The sequence below is a fragment of the Papio anubis genome, unplaced genomic scaffold (genome assembly GCF_008728515.1).
Source record: "Papio anubis isolate 15944 unplaced genomic scaffold, Panubis1.0 scaffold255, whole genome shotgun sequence".
Taxonomy (NCBI): Eukaryota; Metazoa; Chordata; class Mammalia; order Primates; family Cercopithecidae; genus Papio; species Papio anubis.
This window is the reverse complement of record NW_022162623.1, coordinates 25,631-49,505: the sequence shown is the minus strand read 5'-3', so window position 1 is coordinate 49,505 and position 23,875 is coordinate 25,631. Positions and strand designations below refer to the sequence as shown.

Genomic DNA, 23,875 nt, shown 5'->3' with positions numbered 1-23,875 from the left:
TCTCCACTTTGTAAGTAAGAAAGTGGGTTCTACAAAGAAAGTAAGCATCAAGGCTGAGAATCTCTCTGTATTAGTCCATTCTCACACTGCTATAAAAAAATACTTAAGACTGGATAATTTATAAAGAAAAGAGGTTTAATTGGCTCATGGCTCTTCAGGATAGCTCCTGCTCAGCTTCTGGGGAGGCCTCAGGAAACATACAGTCATGGCAGAAGGCAAAGGGGAAGCAGGCATATCTTGCATAGCCCGAGCAGAAGGAAGAGAGAGCAAGAGGGCAGGTGCCACACACTTTTAAACAACCAGATCTCCTGAGAACTCTATCATGAGAACAGCACCAAAGAGATGGTGCTAAACCATTCATGAAGGATCCACCCACATGATCCAATTACCTCCCACCAGGCCCCACCTCCAACATTGGGGATTCCAAATGAACATGAGATTTGGGTGGAGACACAGATCCAAACCATGTCACAATCTAACTTCAAAACCTGTACTCTTTCTGCCAATACAATATTGCGTTGGCTTCCAAAGTAAGAGGGGAGCTTACAGCAAAAGAACATTGTCATAATATCTGAAAAATCAGCCATCAGAATAGATTAAAGAAAACATCCCCAGCTCCTAACTGAGAGCACTGGCGCTCAAGATGGCATTTTCATTGTGATAAAAGACAAACATTAAGAATAAAAATTCTTTGCACATTCTGGGGAGATGAGGGACATTAGCCTTATAACATTTTAGCGATTTTTGAATGAATGCAAGGATGAGTATCAGCCATATGTTGTTCGATATCATGAACTAAAATTTGGATTAATTCTATGTAATGCCAAAAAGTCATCTTCTTCTTCTTTTATTTTATTTTATTTTATTTTTTGAGATAGAGTCTCGCTCTGTCACCCAGGCTGGAGTGCAGTGGCACAATTTCGGCTCACTGCAACCTCTGCCTCCTGGATTCAAGCCATTCTCCTGCCTCAGCCTTCTGAGTATCTGGGATTATAGGTGCATACCACCATGCACAACTAATTTTTGTATTTTTTAGTATAGACAGAGTTTTGCCGTGTGGGCCAGGTTGGTCTCGAACTCCTGACCTCAAGTGATCTGCCCCCTTCAACCTCCCAAAGTGCTGGGATTACAGGCGTGAGCCACCAGGCCCGGCCAAAAAGTCTTCTATAACGATATTCATAAATATCCCCAAAGACTGTTTTAGAATGTGATGGTTAATTTAATAGTGTCGACTTGACTGTGCCGCAAGATGCTTAGATTCAACAGTATTTCTGAGTGTGTCTGTGAGGTTGTTTCCAAATACAATTAGCATTTGAATTGGTAGACTCAATAAAGTAGATAGCCCTCCCCAAGGTGGGCTGGCATCATCCAATCCATGGAGGGACCGAGTAGGACAAAAAAGTGGAGGAACAAGGAATGTTACTCCCCCACCCTTTTTTCTTCTCTCTACCTGCATGAGCTGGGATATCGGTCTTCTACCACCCTTGAACTGGGACTTTACACTATGAGTTCCCCGGGTTCTTTGACCTTCTTAATCTGACTGGAATTAGACCACCAGGCTTCCTGGGTCTCCAGTTTGCAGATAGCAGGTAGCACATCATGGAATTTCTCAGCCTCCATAATCGTGTGAACTAATTCCTCCTTGTAAATCTGTCTCCCTCTCTCTCTCTGTCTCTTTCTCTCTCTCTTGCCACACACACACACACACACACATACACAATTGGAGATTTTATATATATGTGTATGTGTGTGTGTGTGTGTGTATGTGTATATCCTGTTGAATCTGTTTCTTTGGAGAACCCTAACTAATACAGAGAGTATTATGTGATGTCAGGAAATGCAGATTGTGGACAGTCTTTTGCTGGTTCCAGCTTTCCTTCCTGGGCATGCATACACAGAGGTAATGCGTACACTCTCCATTGGGTTACTCTAAAAATTTCCACTATCCAAAATTGCTAGAAAATGTTATTTTCAAATCTAAATGATGGCTATAGAAAATGAAAGTCGCTGACAACTGAAAGTATACAGCAGAAGGAGAAATTCTCAATGTCATGTATTAGTTGAAAGGTAGCAGGGAAAGTACTAAGAGAGAGCGTGTCAGTTTGGGAATGAGAAATTTCTGGAAAGCCCTAGGCTAATTCACATCTTGGGACAGAAGAGGCTGTAAATCAATATAGCAGAGAATTTTAGGTTGGACCTATTTGGGACAAAGTGTGCCATCGTTGTCTTAGTCTGCTCAGGCTGCTATAGCAAAATACCACAGGCAGGGTGGCTTGAACAACAGATACTTATTTTCGTACAGTTCTGACTGGAAGCCTGTGATCAAGGTGATAGCCTATTCAGTTGTTAGAGAGGGCTCTCTTCCTAGCTTGTAGACAGCCACCTTCTCTCTGTGTGCTCACACGGCCTTTCCTCAATATGTGTGTCTGGAAAGTGAGAGAAAGAGCCAGCTCTCTGATGTCTCTTTTTATAAGGACACTAATCCTATCAGATCAGGGCCCCATCGTTATGATCTCATTTCACCTTAATTACTTCCGCAGAGGGAGGATTCAACCTTGACTGTAGATCACCAGTAAACAAGAGTAAATGAAAAGACCTTCAGATTTCAGCTTTGTGCTTGAACTTCTTTTATTTTGTCTTTCACAGCAGCATCTCAAAATTTGCCAGCATGCTCAGGTTGTAATCCTTCTGATTAAGGAAATAAGTCCTGCTTTACCTTAATAGGCAATTAGCTTTGACAATCAAATAATTGTTCTTCCTGATGTGCACACTCATACAAGCAGAATGTTGAGAATTCTCAGGAACATTCATTCTTTGAGTTTGCCATGCTTTATCATTGTGGATCCAAAGCTGAGAGAGACACAAACTCAGCCCCGCAGGAGATCAGAATCTAGTACAAAAAAGAATGTGAACAGATATACTGCAACAAGGTAGCGATCTTGTCAGTTTTCCTGAAGTTTGGCACAGCATCGACATAATGTACACCTTGGCCAGTTAATTACCAATGACCCCAGCAGGATGGCAAGCAAGAAAACATGTGGGAAAGACTCAGAATGGGTAGCATGACAGTATTCAAGGATGTTGTCAAAGCTGGGCAAAATGTTAACTATGCAAACCAAGTAGAAGCCAGAACTTTACTCTAAAAGAAACTAGAACAGTGTTCCCAATTGTTGAGTTAATTGTTTTTGTATAAAGAAATCCTACCTGTTCTTTAGGAGCCAACTCCTCCATTAAGTATCTTCTGATTCTGGCAGCTGGAAGTGGTCATTTGCCCTTAGAATACTCCAGAACTCTGTTTCCCTCACCTGTAGTTTGTTATTCGATGCCTTCTTACATACCTAAAAGCTATATGTCAGAACTGTAGGATGTCAGACTAGAAAGCTCTCAGAGAGATCCTGTGGTTTTGCTTCCTCCATTTACAGATGGGGAAACTGAGGCCCATTCAAGGAACATTCAGTGAGAGATTAGGCCTTTCTGAAGTGGTGACAATTAACCACAGACTTAAAGGAGGTAGAGGGAGTTAGCGCAATGCTCAGAGAGGACTTGTACCTGCATAGTCTGAGAAGGCTTCATATCTAGGAGGCTCTGGTAGCTGCAGCAAAGTGTAAGGAGAGTGACCAGGGATAAGGGCAGAGAGAGGGTGGTGGTGGGTTCAGATCCTGAAGGGCCTGTTGGCTTGCACAGAGTCATTCACGCGGAGGGAAATGCGAACCATTGCAAGGATTGTTTAAAAATCAGCTTTACTAAGGTGTAATTTACATAGAGTAAAATTCACCAGTTTAAAGTGAATAATTTGACAGATTTTAACGACTGCATTGAATTGAGTGACCATCACCACCACAATCAAGATATAGAACACCCACATCACCTTCAAAAGTTCCCAAGGGCCCCTTTGAGGTCATCCCTGTCTCCACTTCCAGCTCTTGGCAACTACTGATCTGATTTCTGTTCCTATATTTGCCTTTCACAAAATGTCATATAAATGAAATCACAGACGTGTAACCTTTTGTAGCTGGTTTCTGTTACTTAGAAAGAAGCTTTTAAGACTCATCCAAGTGTTGCATATATCAGTAGTTCTTTTTTTTTTTTTTTTTTTATTGCTGAGAAGTATTCTGTTTAAAAGCTGTACCAATTTATTTACCCATTCACTAGTTGAAGAACATTTGGACTATTTCCAGTTTGGGATCATTATAAATAAAGCTGCTATAAACACTTATATATGGGATATTATATGGTTATTATTTTTCTCGGGTAAATTCCAAGGAGTGGAATTTTTGGTCATTTGGTAAGGGTATATTAAACTTCTTAAGAAACTACCCAATTATTTTACAAAATGGATGTCCATTGTTTTTTTGAGACAGAGTTTCGCTCTTGTTACCCAGGCTGGAGTTCAATGGCACGATCTCGGCTCACTGCAACCTCTGTCTCCTGGGTTCAAGTGATTCTCCTGCCTCAGCCTCTCAAGTAGCTGGGATTACAGGCATGCACCACCGTGCCCGACTAACTTTGTATTTTTAGTAGAGACAGGGTTTCACCATGTTGGTCAGGCTGGTCTCGAACTCCTGACCTCAGGTGATCTGCCTGCCTTGGCCTCCCAAAGTGCTGGGGTTACAAGCGTGAACCACTGCGCCCAGTCAGTGGATGTCCATTTCCTATTCCCATCAGCGCTGTATGAGAGTTCCAGTAGTCCTGTATCCTCATCAATACTTGGTATTGTCAGGTTTTAGCCATGTTAATTAATGTGGCTTAATGGTAAATCTTGAAATCAAGCAATTTCTAATTTGCATTTCCCTAATGGGTAATGTTTTTTAGCACATGTCTTTTAAGTGCTTATTTGCCATTCACAATATTTTCCTTAATGAAGCGTCTGTTCAAATTTTCTGCTCATTTTTTTAGTCTCTTATTATTGAGTTGTAAAAGTTCTTTATATATGTTTTGGTATAAGTCCTTTATCAGATATACAGAGTGACAAGTCTTGTGGCTTGTCATTTTTCTTAATTCCAGCATATCCATTAATTTTTTTTTTTTTTTAATGGCTCAAGCTTTTGTATCCTCTCTAAGAAATCTCTACCAAACCCAAGGACACAAAGATATTTTTTCCTGCTTTTACTCCTGGACTTTTTAGAGTTTTAGGCTTTTGATTTAAGTCTATGATCCAATTTGTTAGTCTTGTGAATGGTATAGGATAGTAGTTAAGATTTTTGTCATACAAGTGTTCAGTTTTTCTAGCATTCTTTGCTGAACAGACTTCTTTTAGCCATTGAATTACCTAGGCATCTTTGTTGAAAGGCAAGTAACCATACATATATGGGTCTATTTCTGATTTATGTCTATCTTTCTGCCAACACCACATATCTTGGTTAATACAGCTTACTGGTAAGACTTGAAATCAGATAGTGTAAGCGCTCCAATTGGGTTCTTCTTTTCCAAAATTGTTTTGTGTATTTTAGGTCTTTTAGAGTTCCACAACAGTTTTATAACCAGCTTATCAAGTACAACAAAACCCTTTAGAGAGTTTTGAGTAAAAGAATAGCATGAACTGAGCGGGCACAGTGGCTCAGGCCTGTCATGCCAGCATTTTGGGAGGCCAACGCGGGCGGATCACAAGGTCAGGAGATCGAGACCATCCTGGCTAACACAGTGAAACCCCGTCTCTACTAAAAACACACAAAAAATTAGCCGAGCATGGTGGCGGGCGCCTGTAGTCCCAGGTGCTTGGGAGGCTGAGGCAGGAGAATGACGTGAACCTGGGAGGCAGAGCTTGCAGTGAGCCAAGATCGCACCACTGCATTCCAGCCTGGGCGACAGAGCGAGACTCTGTCTCAAAAACAAACAAAAAAAAGAATAGCATGAACTGACTTAAATTTTAAAAGGATCACTCTGGTGGCTGTGACTTGCTCAATATCAAAGCTACTGGGTAGACTAGACTTGACTATCCATTATATAAGGATATCTCAATCCAGTGGGTCAAATGAAAAGTAAACAAGCGTCATCTTATTAGCAAGGGTTCTCAAATAAATTTCAACATACTGTGTCACCGAAAGATATTTCACAGAAAATTTAAGAATATTAGAATGTTAAATACATTTGGACTAGGTCCAGCAGATGAAACTGACTTATGACTGCCTTTGACAAATTATTTAATGCTGCAGGGAGTATTACTGAACCCAGGGAACACTTCCCCAAAATAAAAGATGCTGAAGACTGGATGTAGTGGTGCACACCTATACTCCCAGCACTTTGAGAGGCTGAGGCAGGAGGATCCCTTGAGCCCAGAAGTTTGAGGATAGCCTGGGCAACATCGCGAGATTCTGTCTTTGTTTACAAAACAACAACAATAAAACTCTGAAAGTCATGTGAATGTGTTGTACAGGGTTGCAAGAAGCTGTGGATGTTATTTGATTACTAACTAGGTTACTTTGGGCAAATACTTAAACCTGAGTTCCATATTTTCCAGCAAAACAGAGATACCGCCGTTAACTACCCTATCTATCATAAGACTTGTGAGAATCAAATGTGAAATGTGTGTAATGACATTGTATGGACTCTGGAGCCCAGTGTATAAACCTTGGTCACTAGAATTGCAAAAAATAGATAGGGCTGACTTTGTGGATCTGCTTATATGTTTTTATTTTTTATTATGTTTCCTGCTTACATATTTTTAAAAATGTATTTAACTAAGCCCGCATTTATCGGATAGCTACAACATAGTACATAGTATTATGAGGTAGAAAAAAACTATAGTTAACCCAGGAGATTATAATTTTAGCAGGGAGACAAGTCTTGTACATGTAAAATAATGAGATACCAACAATAGTTCATATTTGGAAGCACTTTTCTACTTTGTTTGTTTTTGTTTTGTTTTGTTTGAGACAGGGTCTTGCTGTGTCACCCAGGTTAGAGTACACTGGCACAATCATGGCTCACGGCAGCCTTGACTTTCTGGGCTCACGCGATCCTCCCACCTCAGCCTCCAAGTAGCTGGGACTACAAGTGCATGCCACCACACCCGGCTAATTTTTTTATTTTTTTTGTGGAAATCACAGTGTTGCCCAGGCTGATCTCAAACTCCTGGGCTCAAGTGATCCTCCCACATTGGCCTCCCAAAGTGCTGGGATTACAAGTGTGAGTCACTGCACCCAGCCTTGAAAGCACTTTTCAATCTGCTGATTTCTCTTACACACTTTGTCTCATTTCATTCTTACAAACAACTCTATGTAGTATGTGTAGCACGGATATTTTTTGTTCTTATTTTACAAATGAGAAACTCTAGGCCCAGGAAGCTCAGAGATTTCTTCAAAATTATAAAGCTCATAAACAGCAGAGCTGGTACCTAAATACAGATTAATTTCTGATTCCTAGCCCAGAAAATCTATTTTGATGGTTCTCAAACTTTGATGTGATTAAAAATCATTTAGGGAACTTGTTGAAAATGCAGGTTCCTGAATCTCACCGGAAGAGTTTCTAAATCAGTTGATCTGTGTCTAAGAATCTGGTCTTTAACAAGTATTTCATATAATTCTCTTTCAGATAGCCTGCAATTTGTTCCCCACCAATTTATTTTTCTTTCTTTTTTTTTTTTTTTTTTGAGACGGAGTCTGGCTCTGTCGCCCAGGCTGGAGTGCAGTGGCCGGATCTCAGCTCACTGCAAGCTCCACCTCCTGGGTTCACACCATTCTCCTGCCTCAGCCTCCCGAGTAGCTGGGACTACAGGCGCCCACCACCTTGCCCGGCTAGTTTTTTGTATTTTTTAGTAGAGGCGAGGTTTCACCGTGTTAGCCAGGATGGTCTCGATCTCCTGACCTCGTGATCCGCCCGTCTCGGCCTCCCAAAGTGCTGGGATTACAGGCTTGAGCCACCGCGCCCGGCACCAATTTATTTTTCTGATGCAGAACATAAAAAGCAGAAGCAGAGAGCTACTACACTTCTGTATAACTGGCATGCAGAGTAGAGTGGTTATGAACACAAATTCTGGAGCCAGCTTATCTGCTTTTAAATTCTGCTTTCATCACTTGCTAATTGGGCAAATTATGTAACCACCCTGTGCCTCAGTTTCCCTGTCTATACAACAGGGATAATACTAGTATCTACCATACAGGCCTATGATGAAGACGAAATGAGTAATTGTTTGTAAAGTAATTAGAGCAGTGCCTGGCACACAGCAAGCTTTGTGCTTGTGAGAAGGAACCCATAGAAATATGAAGGATGAGGAAGAACAGCCCTTCTGAGATGCAGAGGCCTCATTCGTCCCCCTAAACAATCTCCTTTCCCTCCCCTCATACTCACCCTTCTGATACTGCAGGTATCCATTGGCATCAGGTCCCGGGGAGGCTGACTGTAGCCAGTTATCTCTGCTTGCAAACAAAGTGGAAGGTTCCGACGGGCTCTCCGGCCCTAAGTCGACTTTGTTGCTTTATCGCATTTAAACCCACATTCTCTGCTAAAGAAAATAAACCAACACAGTAAAGCTTGCTGATAGCCACTCCATCTGTATTATGGCACACAATGATGGCTGGAAGTTAAAGGTTTGATATATAGGTCTATTTTTTTATTGCCAGTCCCTGCCCCTGAAGAAAGTATTAAAATTTCCAGATGAGTAACCAAACAATAAATAGATGAGACAGTTGCCGTGAATATCTGATTTTTTGCATAATAATGAGATATTGCTGGATAATGCACTCTGCCATCCCCAGTTTGTCTAAATTATCATTTTGATTGGTCAAATGCATAAGAAAGATATACCAATAAAGTCATGTCAAGTGCTCTGTTGTAAATTGATGCCGGATGGAGGTTCTTTAGGGTTGAGGTGAGGTGGGGGCAGGGAGAACTGATTCTTCAGTAAGTAACTTTAGGTAGATGTTTTCTTCAGCTGATTCATAATCAAAGGCATCTGAAATTCTTGCTTCTCCAGGGCCACATGCATAAACATGAAGTAGTTTGTGCCTTCTAAGGCCTTGTGTGTTGTTTTTGGAATTGAAAATAAGAACCAGATTTGGAACAGAAGGGTTGTTCTAGGACATCTGAGGTTTGTTTTGTGTGGAGAATTTTCCCCTTGATTTTGCATCCCTGAGACATAACATCAGAGTGTTGATAGAACTTCTGAATCAGAAAGACCATTCATTAGGAAACAGGATGTCAGTAAATCCAAATAGCTCTTTTTCCACCTTAAAAAAAAAATTGGAAGAATTCTACAAGTTCCAAAGTGGGGTGAAAACTAAAATTGCCTGAAGCAGCTTGACTTGCAACTCCTCTTTCTTCTTAGTTATATAACACTTGGTTTAATGTGTTTGGTAATTCATCCTGGATTCTATTTTTCAAATTTTCCTACTGCTGTGTTGAATGATCATTTTTATCCTTTGCTGTTATTTAAGTGTTCCATGGCCCTGCCTTGAGGTCAGGAGCTACATCTTGGCATGATTTGTGTGCCCTGCAGGACTTGCATATAGTCGGTGCTCGAACAGAGCAAAGGCCGAGCACTCAGCAGTCTAGGATGCTAAATAAGCTATCACTTTTTGAAACGTTTTGAAGCAATAACCAAGTATAGAATTGTGTGGCATTTATTATAAATAAATATGGCAGTCATTTATCAGGCACCAATCAGGGGCCAAACACCATGCAGACATTAGCTCCTTTACTACATACATCTCAGCAAAGAGAAAAGTCTTACCCCCATTTTGCAGGGGGAGAAACTAAGAGTCCAAAATGCTCAGTAGTTGGGCCAGGGTGACACACCCAGTAAGTGAACTTGCACCTGTCTGGTTCTAAGACTCGGCTCCTTTCACTAAGCCACACATCCTTTGCCATCACCATTGTTAAACTTCTATTACTCCATCCTTTTTTTGTCTCATGGATATCCCAGTCAATACTGAGCTGACACCACCCCACCCCAAGCATTTGAGTCTTTTGCAGTTTGGCATCTAAGCTGGCCCAGCCATGACAGCTGGAAACCGGCATCCCCTAAAATCCCATACATCCAAGGGGTTATTGGCAAAGTGGAACTAATAAAAACTCTTTCAAGTGACAAAGCTGAAGATTTCCTGGAAGTCAGCTTTCTGATGCAGAAGGCTGCATATTCTAGTAAATGGATACTCTAGTAAAAGTTTAAAAAGTAATAAAACTAGGAAAATTTCCCTCTGCTGCCAAGGCTGGAGTGCAGCGGTGCGATCTTGGCACACTGCAACCTCCACCTCCCGAGTTTGAGTGATTCTCCTGCCTCAGCCTCCTGAGTAGCTGGGACTACAGGCATGTGCCACTACAGCCAGCTAATTTTTTTGTATTTTTAGTAGAGATGGGGTTTCACTGTGTTGGTAAGGCTGATCTCAAACACCTGACCTCAAATGATCTGCCTGCCTTGACCTCCCAAAGCGCTGGGATTACAGGCATGAGCAACTGCACCCTGCAAAACTGAGAAATTTTTTGCTTCAGAAAAAAAATACCTGTAAAGAGATCCCTAGATGCATTGGAGAAATAGAATTTGAGCTTATCTCAAAATCTGTAAAATATACAGCGTGCTGAATTGAGTATTGAAGGGAGACACTACAACCTCAAGAGAAGAATCTTGTTCAACAGATTTGTTGTTATTAATTTATCATTAATTAATGACATCTGAGGATTATGTGAGGAAAGGGATACAAAGTGCAAACTAAAGTCTTTCCCGTATTTGTGAAGTCACTACTGGAAATGACTAAAAGTGTCTAGGACACTAGTTATTCTGACAGATACAATTTACAGCTCATTGCTTTAAACTCCATGTTTCTGTGCATTGCTCTCCCTCCTCAACCCTGTTCTCTCTCCCCATCCAGTGACTGGTTATTTTTCTGGTTTTTTTTTTTTGTTTTTTTTTGGAGGAGTCTCACTCTGTCATCAAGGCTGGAGGGCAGTGGTGCAATCTCGGCTCACTACAACCTCTGTTTCCCAGGCTCAAGCGATTCCCCTGCCTCATCCTCCCGAGTAACTGGGATTATAGGCACCCACCACCATGCCCGGCTAATTTTTGGTATTTTTAGTAATGACGGGGTTTCACCATGTTGGCCTGGCTGGTTTTGAACTCCTGACCTCAGTGATTCGCCTGTGTAGGCCTCCCAAAGTGCTAGGATTACAGGCGTGAGGCACCACGCCCAGCCCCATGAGTTATTTGAAGGCACAGATTGAGTAGTTTCCAGAGCCGAGCATAACATATGAGCAGGATAAGTGTAGGTAATTTTGGTATAATAAAAAATAGAAAATGGTGCTACCAGTGTAGGTCTCTCTGCCTCCTTGAGTTTGGCTGTTCTTTCAAAAATACCCTGTTCCTCAGCATGGCCTATGGAGCCACAGGCTACTGTTACCTAAAAGAGGAGAAAAGCCGAAGAGGAGAGGAGGAGAGAGGTGGAAGAGAAAAAGAAGCTGGATGAACTGAAGTGGATTTTGAGAATTGGCAGAAGCCCAAGATTGCAGCAGATTAAAGTAAATGATCTCTTTGAGCCTGCTTTTCTCCGGAGCAGTAGTGGATGAATAAAGCTTCCTGTGTTGTGTGAAAATAACAATAACAACAATAATAATAATATTCGGATTTTGTCCCTGGTTCCTGACACAGAGTTCCTAAAACACTTGGAATTTACTGTCTTTTGTATGCTAACAAAGTGACTTAGGGGACGATGGGCGGGCTATACAGCTTCTGGAAGGAAGCTGATCGCCAGAAAACGAAGTGATTACAAGGTTAGAACTTTCAGCCTCACCTCCTGACCTCTGGGGAAGGAAGAGGGGCTGGAGATCACATTCAGTCACCCATGACCATTGATTTACTCAATTTGCCTACTGCCTCCATTAAAACCCCTAATGAACTCGTGGATGCACTGTGAAGGTGGCATGTCCAAAGAAGGCATGGAAGCCCTGCACCCCCACCCCCCACCTCCAAATATGTTGCCCTGTGCATCCTTTCTATTTGACTATCCTGAGCTGTGTCCTTTATAATAAACTGGGCAGTTGTTCTAGTGAATTACAGAATGGGGGCAAGGAGACTCTGAATTTGCAGTCAGCCAGTAACAAGTGCAGGTAACCTGAGGACCTCATTTGTGGCTGGTGTCTGAAGTGGGGCAGTCTTGTGGGACTGATCCCTTGACATGTGGGTTCTACACTACCTCTGGGTAATATTAGAGTTGGTGTAGGAAAATGTAAGAATTGGTTGTGTCAGAGGCATTTGAACTGGAGCGACACCATCTTGAGTAGGGGCTGGGTAAAATAAGGCCGAGACCTACTAGGGCTGCATTCCCAGTAGGTTAGGCATTCTTAGTCACACTGGCAGGACTGGTATCACAAGATACAGGTTCTAAAGACCCTGCTGATAAAATAGGATGTGGTGAAGAAGCTGGCCCAGACCCACCAAAGCCAAGATGACAATGAAAGTGACCTCTGGTGGTCCTCACTGCTCATTACATGCTAGTTATAATGCATTAGCATGCTAAAAGACACTCCCACCAGTGCCCTGACAGTTGCAAATGTCATGGTAGCTTTGGGAAGTTACCCTATATGGTCTAAAAAGAGGAGGAGCCCTTATTTCTGGGAAATCTCTGCCCCTTTTCTGGAAAACTCGTGAATAATCCACCCCTTGTTGAGCATATAATCAAGAAATAAGCATAAAAATAACCAACCAGCCGGGCACGGTGGCTCACGCCTGTAATCCCAGCACTTTGGAAGGCCGAGACGGGAGGATCACGAGGTCAGGAAATCGAGACCATCCTGGCTAACATGGTGAAACCCCGTCTCTACTAAAAAATACAAAAAACTAGCCGGGCGAGGTGGCGGGCGCCTGTAGTCCCAGCTACTCGGGAGGCTGAGGCAGGAGAATAGCGTAAACCTGAGAGGCGGAGCTTGCAGTGAGCTGAGATCCGGCCACTGCACTCCAGCCTGGGCGACAGAGCGAGACTGAGACTCCGTCTCAAAAAAAAAAAAAAAAAAACAACCAAGTAGCAGTCCTCAGTGCTGCTCTGCCTATGGAGTAGCCATTCTTTGATTTCTTTACTTTCTTGATAAACTTGCTTTCGCTTTACTCTATGGAGTCATCCCAAATTCTTTCTTGTGAGGGATCCAAGAACCCTCTCTTGGGGTCTGGATCAGGACTCATATCCGGTAACAGTTGTGGTTGTTGTTTGGAAAAGACTAACATTTGGGGTCAGAAACACACACACACACACACACACACACACACACACACACACACACACCATTTTATGAATGAATGAATAAATCAAAGAATCTTTGTTACCTGATGTGTTTTAGCCACATGTAAATGAAAATCCAATTCAAACTAGGAGAGTAAAGGGCACTTACTGGTTCACGACACTTCAAATGTTCAAGGCAGAACTTGATATACATCAGGTAGCACCCTAGAGAGTGACTCAATAATGTCCCAAGCATTTTTTTTTTTTCTCCATTTGTTTCTTTTTCTCTCCACTGTTGCTTCTGCAATGCCAGCTTCATCTTAGCAGTTTATCTGGGGTTCCTACGAGGGCAGCCAGCCACTCCCATCCACTCCTCACTCAATTCTATCAGGAAAGAACGACTGACTTTGAAGAATTTCTGGCACATTTTTTTTTGTTGTGGGGGAGGGGGGAACGGAGTCTCGCTCTGTCACCCAGGCTTCAGTGCTCACTGCAAGCTTCGCTTCCTGGGTTCACGCCATTCTCCTGCCTCAGCCTCCCGAGTAACTGGGACGACAGGCGCCCGCCACCGCGCCCGGCTAATTATTTGTATTTTTTAGTAGAGACGGGCTTTCACCGTGTTAGCTAGGGTGGTCTCGATCTCCTGACCTCGTGATCCGCCCGCCTCAGCCTCCCAAAGTGCTGGGATTACAGGCGTGAGCCACTGCACCCGGCCCTGGCACATTTCTTATAATCACGCTGATAGGATCAACTAAGGACCACATATCTGTCTGACCAGTCATGGTGCCTGAGAATGGACCGCTTGTCTTAGTATAGGTTTCTTGGTAGAAGCAGCTTTCTTATTACTTCATGCACTCCCAAACTGAAACTGCAGGTTTTGGAAAGGTGAGAATGATGCTGGGAAGGCATCCAGCTAATCTTCATTCTACCTGGGATGTGCTTATTTGATCTAACAAGTAATGTGTTTCTTAAATTGATCCATTTGTTTGTATGCTAGCATATTATGACATATTTTAACCAACCAATTCCTAGCAAATGTTATATTCAGGAGAAGTCAGGTCTTATCATAAGATAACTATGAAGTGTTTTACATATTGGCTCAAACCAATGGCGTGTTTGATAGTACTTTGTAAACTACACAGTCTGTAAAAATATGAGATGGTCCCATGAGCAACTAGAGAAATATAAGGATATACTAAGAGTTGTGTCTAGCTTTTGCTTTCTGATCCAACTTCTGTAACAGGCTATGAATAAATTTATTAATAGCTCCCACATTTACAATCAAATGGATTACTTGATAAAAATCTAGACTTCATCTTGGCTTTTTACCAGATTTGTAGCTCAGTAACCATCCAATAAATATTGGTTGGCCTGTCACAGACCAATTCATACTCCACGTTTCTAGCTCAGATGTTGGCAAGTTTTTTCGCTAAAGAGTCAGATAATAAATATTTTAGGCTTTGCAAGTCATGTGGTCTCTGGCACAACTTAACTCTGCTTTAGTAGCCCAAAACAGCCACAGAAAATAAGTAAATTAACGAATATGCCTATATTCTAATAAAACTTTAGTTATGGTTACTGAAGGTTGAATATCATATAATTTTCATGTGTCACAAACTATTATTCCTTTGACTTATTTCAAGCATTTAGAAATGTAAAAACTAGACCTGGCACAGTGGCTCACACCTGTAATCCCAGTATTTTGGGAGGCCGAGGCAGGCAGATCACGAGGTCAGGAGACCGAGACCAGCCTGGCCAACGTGGTGAAACTCTGTCTCTACTAAAGATACAAAAAATTAGCTGGGTGTGGTGGCATATGCCTGTAATCTCAGCTACTCAGGAGGCTGGGGCAGGAGAATCACTTGAACCTAGGAGGCAGGGGTTGCAGTGAGCCGAGGTAGCGTCATTACACTCCAGCCTGGGCGACAGGGCGAGACTTTATCTCAAAATAAAATAAAATAAAAATCATTCTTAGTACACAGGCTGTACAGCAAGCTGAATTTGGCTCGTGGGCTGAAATTTGTCAACTCCTGTTTTTGCTCAATGCCACAAACCCATAAAGTTTATGGAGAGGGGATGAAAATGGTATTACCTGAACCAATAATTTGTGCATTCACAAAGAAAAAATCTCACTCTACTTTGCATGTAGGTTCTATAAGTTCATTCATTATTTTTTGTCCCTTTCACTCTACTTTTGAAATCAATGGGTGGTCCAAAATTTCTAGAATTCACACTTTTACCTTAAAAGGTAAAAAGATTTAAAGTTTTTGAGAAAACATGAGAGTGATTTCAGGTTACAGCTGGACACCTACCAGATTGGGCTACATCTTTGTTGGAGCTGGTGCAAGCTCACCAGGTCCTCACCCAAACTCAACATTTTCTCCCAAAGCCACTTGCTCCCCACTGTTGCTATTTTCCATCCACGGTACCTCATTTCTAGTTAACCAGCCTTGAAAATTAGTGTTACTGTATAGTGAGCATTCAAAAGGAATCCTGCTCAGCCTCAGGACTTCTGTGTAGTGGACCTGCCTCCCTAGGTCCCAGGGATGGAACTTGACCCATATGTGGCCAATCAGAGAACTTTATCTCTTTAGCTACAGTGATGATCCAGAGAGAAAGAATCAGACTCCTTCATGGGACTTTTGCTAGAACTATCAGGTTGAGTTGAGTTTCTGTTACTTGCAATCAAGTAGTGCTGACTAAATGAATTGTCATTCAATTATTTTAATCCTTACCTCTCCTGCCCAGTATCTTTTCCCCCACTCTCTAGTCAGTTACCATGTCCTCTGATTTGTGGGATATGTCTTCCAAATTCATCCATTTCCTTCAATTCTTAATTACTTCACCATTACCTCCTTCTATTTGTCACATTAGCCTCAATGGTATCCTATTAAATAGATACTTTTTGAAGGACATGCTGCTGTATGTTACAATTGCAGTGGACTAAACTGGCAAGAGCACTGGATTTAGAGTCAGGTAGAATCTGGGTTTGAATCTCAGTCAGCCCCTCATCAGGAAATGTATTGGCTTCTTTAGGTATTAGTTTGCCCGTGTGTGTCATAGGGGTAGCTTTTAGGGTTGATATGAGGATTAAAAAAGAATGACATATGAATCAGACCATATACATACACAGTGGGCATCTAAGAAATTAGAGTTCTTAGTACTGGATGAAAGGAACTGTGAAAGCCCCAACTCTCATCCTTGCAGAACATTCAGGTGTCCTTCTCATGGGGCTTGCACCTCTCTATCCATCTTCTCATTACTTCTTATCTTCCTGCTATGTGAGGCCATTTCTGTATGCAGCCTCATTGCTCATAAATCTCCTAAGGCCTACACTGGCTCCACAGACTCTTCACTCTGGCCTCCAGAACATCAATTTGCTCTCTTCACCTGAAATTATCCCTATAAACGTTATAAAAATTAACCAGGGAAGAAGGGGGGAGAAATGAAAATACACCATGCTTGTAGCACATTAGGTCAGCTTACACTCTGACTTGCTTCCTTATAATTCTTTGCCTGCTGCCCTAGAATCACATAGACCCTAGATTATAGTTCCCCTTAACTGCTCTACAGATGACAACTTGAGCATTTTGAAATGTTAAGTTTTCCATTTGAGATATTCTTTCAGATCCTGCATGCCAATGAAACTACTGATGTCAGCTGGTCTGAAGCACCCCAAGAGAAGATGACTCACTAAAGAATGTGGTTTCTACATCCTGATAATTTTATCACCTACCCTGTCCAATCAACAACCCAATTTTCCAGCCCCTTGTACTCCATGAGCCCCTTAAAAACTCAGCCCAGAGCTCCTTGGGGAGATGGATTTGAGTGTCTTCTCTTATCCCTCTTATCTCCTTGCTTGGCCACCCTGAAATTATTAAATTCCTTCTCTGCTACAACCCTTGCTGTCTCTGCGTATTAGCCTATTGCTACACAGCAGGCATATGAATCTGTTGGTACTGTAACACACTCAATCTGACCTCCCTCTGTCTCAACCATCAGGTCTCTTTCCACCAAGTGGGAAAAGTCACTATCTGCCAGATATGCCACCCAAAGTCCTTATGCTAGTAAACTTGAATTTGAAATATTAGTCTTCAGCCAGTCCTAAACCCCAAATCCTCTCAAGGCCTTCTGTTCCTCCTCTTTCTCTTCTTCCTTCTCAGAATTTTCAAAGAACCGATTCTTTTATTGAGGCATACTCTCCATGTGTGTCTTCTTTACTAGATGGTAAGTTCCTGGAAATCAGGATTTGTTGGGTATGTATTCGTAACTATGTCCCTGTTGCCAATTCCTAGCACAGTAGAGCATCCGTGTCCATTGTTCAGTATGCATCAGTTGAGTAGACTTTATGGTGCTGAAGGATTAAGTGATCCAGGCTCATAAACACTCTATTAGTCAGGATTCAGCTGGGAAAACAGAACTAACACTAGATATTTTATTTTTAAATTTATTTACTTATATTTTTAAGAGGCAGGGTCTCTTTGTTGCCCAAGCTAGAGTGCAGCGGAATGATCCTAGCTCACTGCAGCCTCAAAGTCCTGGACTTCAAGTGATTCTCCCACTTCAGCCTCCCTAGTAGCTGGGAATACTGGCATGCACTGCTGTGACCAGATATTTTTATATTTGTAGGCCGGCCACGGTGGCTCATGCCTATAATCCCAGCACTTTGAGAGGCCAAGGCAGATGGAACACCTGAGGTCAGGAGTTCGAGATCAGCCTAGTCAACATGGTGGAACCTTGTCTCTACTAAAAATACAAAAATTAGTTGGGCCTCATGGCGGGCACCTGTAATCCCAGCTCCTTGGGAGGCTGAGGCAGGAGAATTGCTTGAGCCTGGGAGGCAGAGGTTGCAATGAGCTGAGATTGCACCATTGCACTCCAGCCTGGGTGACAACAGGAAAACGCCTCCTAAAAAATTTAAAAAAAAACAAAAATTCAGAACAGAATAGGGAGAGAGGGACAACAAGGACCCCAGTCTTTGCAACTGTATACATCTTTAAAAATGGCATGGGGGCTGTAATGACTCCAAAGGCTAAGCTTGGCCACTGGAGTAATAGCTCCAGGACTTCCTGTAGTGAGCGATCATGTGCAGTACCAGGTATAAACCCTTATTTGGCAAGTTCAACCACCAAACCAGCATGAGACAAACAAGAAGCCCGGGTGAACCTCGCTAGCCTTATCCAGCCGAAACACATTTACCAAAGCACAGCTCTATTAGGGAAAGGTTGACAAACTTCCCAGACACACAGCAAACTGGCAGCCCATAACTCGAGTTGGGAGCATAAACTGTTTCTCAGGAGTCACTCAGAACTGCGACCAATGGTCAAAATGGAGGCTAGAGTTGGGACAGTCAACACAAAGACATACAACCTTCTTAAAATGCACGCTTACAAAAACAAATAAATGCCAGCCTTTTGAGAGTTGCATTGAAAAAGCTATGGGAGTGCCCAAGCATACTTTAGAAAGCATACTTTAGAAAGCTGAGCATTAAGAGAAAACACCAAATGCTGATTTCCTCAATATTTGGTTCCATCGACAACAGATGAAATTATATTTACTGAGTTAGAAAGTTACATCATTTCTTCCTTCTTTCTATTTTTCTTCTTTTTAAAATCAAAAGTGCAAAAATGGGCCAGGCGCGGTGGCTCACGCCTGTAATCCCAGCACTTTGAGAGGCCAAGGCGGGTGGATCACAAGGTCCAGAGTTCGAAACCAGCCTGACCAACATGGTGAAACCCTGTCTCCACTAAAAATACAAAAATTAGCCACGCGTGGTGTTGCACGCCTGTAATCCCAGCTACTCAGGAGGCTGAGGCAGGAGAATCGCTTGAACCCAGGAAGCAGAGGTTGCAGTGAGCCGAGATCAGGCCACTGCACTCCAGCCTGGGTGACAGAGTGAGACCCCATCTAAAAAGAAAAAAAAAAAAAAGTGCAAAAATCGTACTTTTTCCTGCTTCTGATGTGTTTTATGATCTGATAGAGGCTGTCAGGGAAGAAAAAGGCACTCAGGTTGGTAATTTTCTTCTAACTGTAAGAACGCATTCCTGCTTAGATTTCATGTGGCTGCCCTCAATTCTGGAAGATTTAAGTTAATCATGATGTATGGATCCAGGTTGGTTGGCTATATGCGGAGGTCCATTTTCAAGGATGCGATGGAGATATTTCAGTGTGACTTTTTTGGTACATGATCTGACCGAGATCAAATATCAAAAATTGCTGTAAGCTAGAATACAGGACTATGTTTGGTTATATAGAAGGTTTTCTTTCCCCCAAATAAGTTAAATAGAAGACAGTTTAGGAAGAATATGCAGTTTAGTGTCAGTGTCTTTATATTAAACCAACTTTTATTGAGTATCCATAGGGTATAGATAATACTTATTAGCTGGGTAAACTTGGGCAAGTTAGTTAAATGCTCTGTGCCTCAATATTCCCATCTGTACAATGGGCATAATAAAAAAGTACCTATTTCATAAAGCTGTTATTGGGATAAAATGAGTAAGTTTTTTTTAAAGAACTTAGAACAGTGGAAATGATCAGCTCAGAAGATGGTGGCTCGTTGTTTGAAGACTATGGAAAAGTAGTTTGTGAAAATATTACTTTGGTTTTATGATTTTTTCTCCCAACAAAAAACATTGATCCCAATTCAGGAGAATGATTTCAATCTCAGTGACTAGTTATAGCATGAGGTGCGGACCTCATGCTTATCCTTCTTTATTCTCTTCTGACTGTTCCAACTGACAAGCACTGATGGGTGCCAGTGTCATGCCTCACGCACTGTGTAGCCACCTTATCATTATTATTATTATTGTTATTTTTCAAGATGAAGTCTTTCTCTGTCATCCAGGCTGAGTGCAGTGGCGCAATCTCAGCTCACTGCAACCTCCACCTCCTGGGTTCAAGTAATTCTCCTGCTTCACCCTCCCCAGTAGCTGGGATTACAGGCACGCACCACCACACCTGGCTAATTTTTGTACTCTTAGTAGAGACGGTGTTTCATCATGTTGGCCAGGCTGGTCTCGAACTCTTGACCACGTGATCTGCCCACCTTGGCCTCCCAAAGTGCTGGGATTACAGGCGTGAGCCACCGTGCCCGGCCAAAGTCATATTATTAAAAACAAATAAGGTCTCAAGAACCTGGAATGGGGAAGTCTGACACAAAAGTGTCAGATAAGAAAGGTCAAAACAAAATGCTACAACAAGGAGATGAAGCCTGAAGTTCAGTTTCCTTGCCTGCTTTGCCATCCCCTTCCTCTCAATCTCCCATCTTGGGAATTAGTCATTTCAAAGCAGTCAAAGAAACAAATTGGTCAATATCTGTTGTGGGCCTGAACCCTTTGGACTCAAGGCAGTCTGTCTGGAAGACTGTTTGTAATTTGGGGAAGGATATGAGACACTTAAGAAATGATTCCAATTCAAGGTGGATCTCTTTCTCTTGAGATCCGGTGTTAAGCAATGACCATTCCCTCTAGTCGCTCAAACTGCCCAGTACACCCACTTCAAAAGGGTATGGCGTGCCATGCATCATGAGCTGCCTTGAAATCATGCTCACTCACATGATCAGATAAAGACTTCATTTTGTCAATTTCAATACCTGCAAATTATTTTTGTTGTTGTTGAGACGGAGTTTCGCTCTTTTTGCCCAGGCTGGAGTGCAATGGCGCGATCTCGGCTCACTGCAACCTCCGCCTCCTGGGTTCAAGCGATTCTCCTGCCTCAGCCTCCTGAGTAGCTGGGATTACAGGCATGCACCACCATGCCTGGCTAATTTTGTATTTTTGGTAGAGACGGGGTTTCTCCATGTTGGTCAGGCTGGTCTTGAACTCCCGACCTCAGGTGATCCACCCGCCTCAGCCTCTCAAAGTGCTGGGATTACAGGTGTGAGCCACCGCGCCCGGCCTCCTGCATAATTTTTTATTGTTAGTTGCATTTGTCTGGCATCTGTGGTAGGACTGAAGTTTTCTTCTTTGTTTTTAGAACCTGATTCTGGTATTGTTAAGTCATTGGGCTGCAGATAAGATAATATATCAGAGGGATTCACAAGTAAGTAAAATAAATATATTGGTTTACCTGGAATCTCTCAGGACCTTTCTAACACTAACATTCAGTGCTTTCATGATTCTAAGTCAAGCCGATATTGCTCTGGGTTCCTGGGTGCAGGGTAAATAGCAATGGAAATACAAGAGCAAAAGCTGAAATCTTAAGTTAAATTACATTATTGAATTTGCAGGAAGCTGCTAAGGAATTCAGTATGCCAAAAGCTAATTTATTTTATATAATTGGAACTAGCATTTAGTTAGGTATAAAATATGTTCACTGCAACATTCTTTGTATTAGCAAAAATAAACAAAACCTAAAAGCATTCTAAATGCCCAAACAGAAGGAATTCACTCAGTGGCATACTATACAACCTTTAAAATCAATGGTTATTCAAAGTATATAGTTAGATGGGAAAATGTCTATGGTATGCTGGAGAAAAGCAGGATATAAAAATGTATTATACAGAAATAACTATGGAAAATATTGAAAGAAGAAATGAATGATTTAAAATATGCATATGCAAAATATATAAAATATTCCTATAACAAAGTATTTTTACAGTACCAACTAAATTTCTAAATGAAATAGAATAGAACCTATTACATGTTTAGAAATCAATATAAACCTCTCTCTAAACTGCACCATTTCTCATTGCAGTGAAATTCCAAGTAATTATTTTACATGATTTATTCAGCACCTGCCATTTTAAGAATTGGATAATGTTTGGCTACACAGCAAAGAATAATTAGCACTATAATTAATCAAATTGCTGTTTATATTTCTATGTCAAAGTTAATCATTTTCATTTTCTTGTTTTATGTGAGGGGTTGTCTTTTACTGAAGCCAATAACATCCACAAGTAAACTTAAATGCATTTCACATGTTTTAATTTTACAAACTTAATATCACAGCAGAAACGTAATCTCAGTCAACACTCTTAATTACTGACACCTGGAGCAAAAGCATAGTGTTCTTACCTAAGCTAAACCAATGGGACTATTTTCAGAATGCTCAATCATTCAGTCATCAATTGTTCTGTGTTAGGCACAGGAACCACTGTGTTAAACATAATCTGGACTAATCTGATAGAAGATGTTATCCTTGCCTGTTCTCCCTTATTCTCCCCTGCCCTTCCCCTGTTTACCAACACACAACACAAGAATGGAAACCCAACTTTTCATCTTCTAGGCAGTCATAGAAATACTTGGTTCAGTCTGAAGAATACATTGAATGTGGAGGGTTTTTCTCCAATATGAAATCAAGCTAAGAATCTTCAGAGGAACCATTATTTCAGCTTTTTTTTTTTTTTTTTTTTTTTTTTTTGTAGCTCACCTGGCACCCAGAGTGGTGTGGAACTTGTCAATGATCACTTTATTGTTATACACAGACTTTCAGTCTATCAAACATATGTAAATCAATAAAATATGTGTTGATATTTCCAAGCAAGCCAGACCTTTGCAGCTCTGGTTTTACTGTAGCAGGTTTAGTAGGGAAGTTCAGATGCTCAGAGTTTTCCTGTTATGTGAAACCATTCTTGGCTGTAATGTCTCTCCAAGGAGCTGCTCTAATTAATGCAAAACACTCTAGATATTACTTAATAAATACTAAGCTTCTTCTAAGTGGCACAAAATTAAAATCCTTTGCTGTCTCTATATGCTATCACATGCTGGAATTACCAATATGTTGTATTTCATGAAGAAGAGAGAAATCTGTAGCAAAAGCAGAGTTTGAAAACAATTATTTCTGCTAACCAATAACTCTTGCGGTACTGTATACTTAGTAAACCCAGTTAACAGGGAACGCTCATGGAGAGAAATTAACTGAGTAAATAAAAATATACAGGCTGCAAAGCATGAATTAGAATCACAATGTCTGCAAACAACAGATACATAAAGAATGTGTTTTATCTCTGAGCTTAATCTGCTCTAATTAATGCTCCAAGAGTTTGTTCCTTCAAAAGACTGCAACTGATTTGACATCAGTTATTTGCAGACACAGGCAAAAGGAGGCTGCCCCCAAAGAACGCTTTGTCCAAATATTCTTGAAGATGTTCTAGAAGGACAATCTTTCAGGGAAGATTTTAGTTAGCCAACGACAATTTTTCATAGTTAATCTCTGATTAGTTTATTAGTTCCAGTGAGTTTGATAGCCTATGGCTATATGCAACCAACTATGTTTTCAACATCTTTTTTTTTTTTTTTTTTTTTTTTAAATATATCTGGAGGTCTGAGCTACTTCCCCTTCAAAGTCCTATTCCCAGCTCCAGGCACAATCCCAAGAATTAAATGAAGAATAGCGTCGAATATGATCTTATAATTCTTAAAGCTAACTGAAAAATGTTAAAGGTACCTGGAAATAATACCAGACAAAATTTAAAAACACAGTAGAAAACCCTCCAAATATATTCTCCTTTAGATCAGATCTCATTTTGATTTCAAGTTTGAGAAAAATTGGTTTATTCCTCTGCAATCACATCTTGAAAGCTGATAAGTCTACTTTAGTTTTTCTTACACTGTCTCTAGAAATACCACTAATAGTCACTGTAACCTTTCTACAATGTTGGCCAATAAAAGTCTACAAAGTTTACCAAAACAAAAACATCAAGCATTGAAGGCAAAAGATAAAAGTATCCCAAAATTGAGCAAGATTATCTCAATTACCCTGATACATGTGGCTTATTTTCCCCACTCCGGGCATGA

General features: G+C 41.3%; 1 long non-coding RNA gene across 1 annotated transcript in view; it reads right to left on the bottom strand.

The window, feature by feature from the left end:
- Positions 1-1,085: 1,085 nt before the first annotated feature.
- The window catches only part of LOC116272915, a 31,196-nt gene continuing 8,406 nt past the window's right edge, over positions 1,086-23,875 (bottom strand). Inside the window, exons 2-3 of the long non-coding RNA XR_004181439.1 lie at positions 8,287-8,440; positions 1,086-2,890 (exon numbers count right to left, since the gene is read on the bottom strand). This is a non-coding gene — a long non-coding RNA (uncharacterized LOC116272915). The remainder of the gene's footprint in view (positions 2,891-8,286; positions 8,441-23,875) is intronic.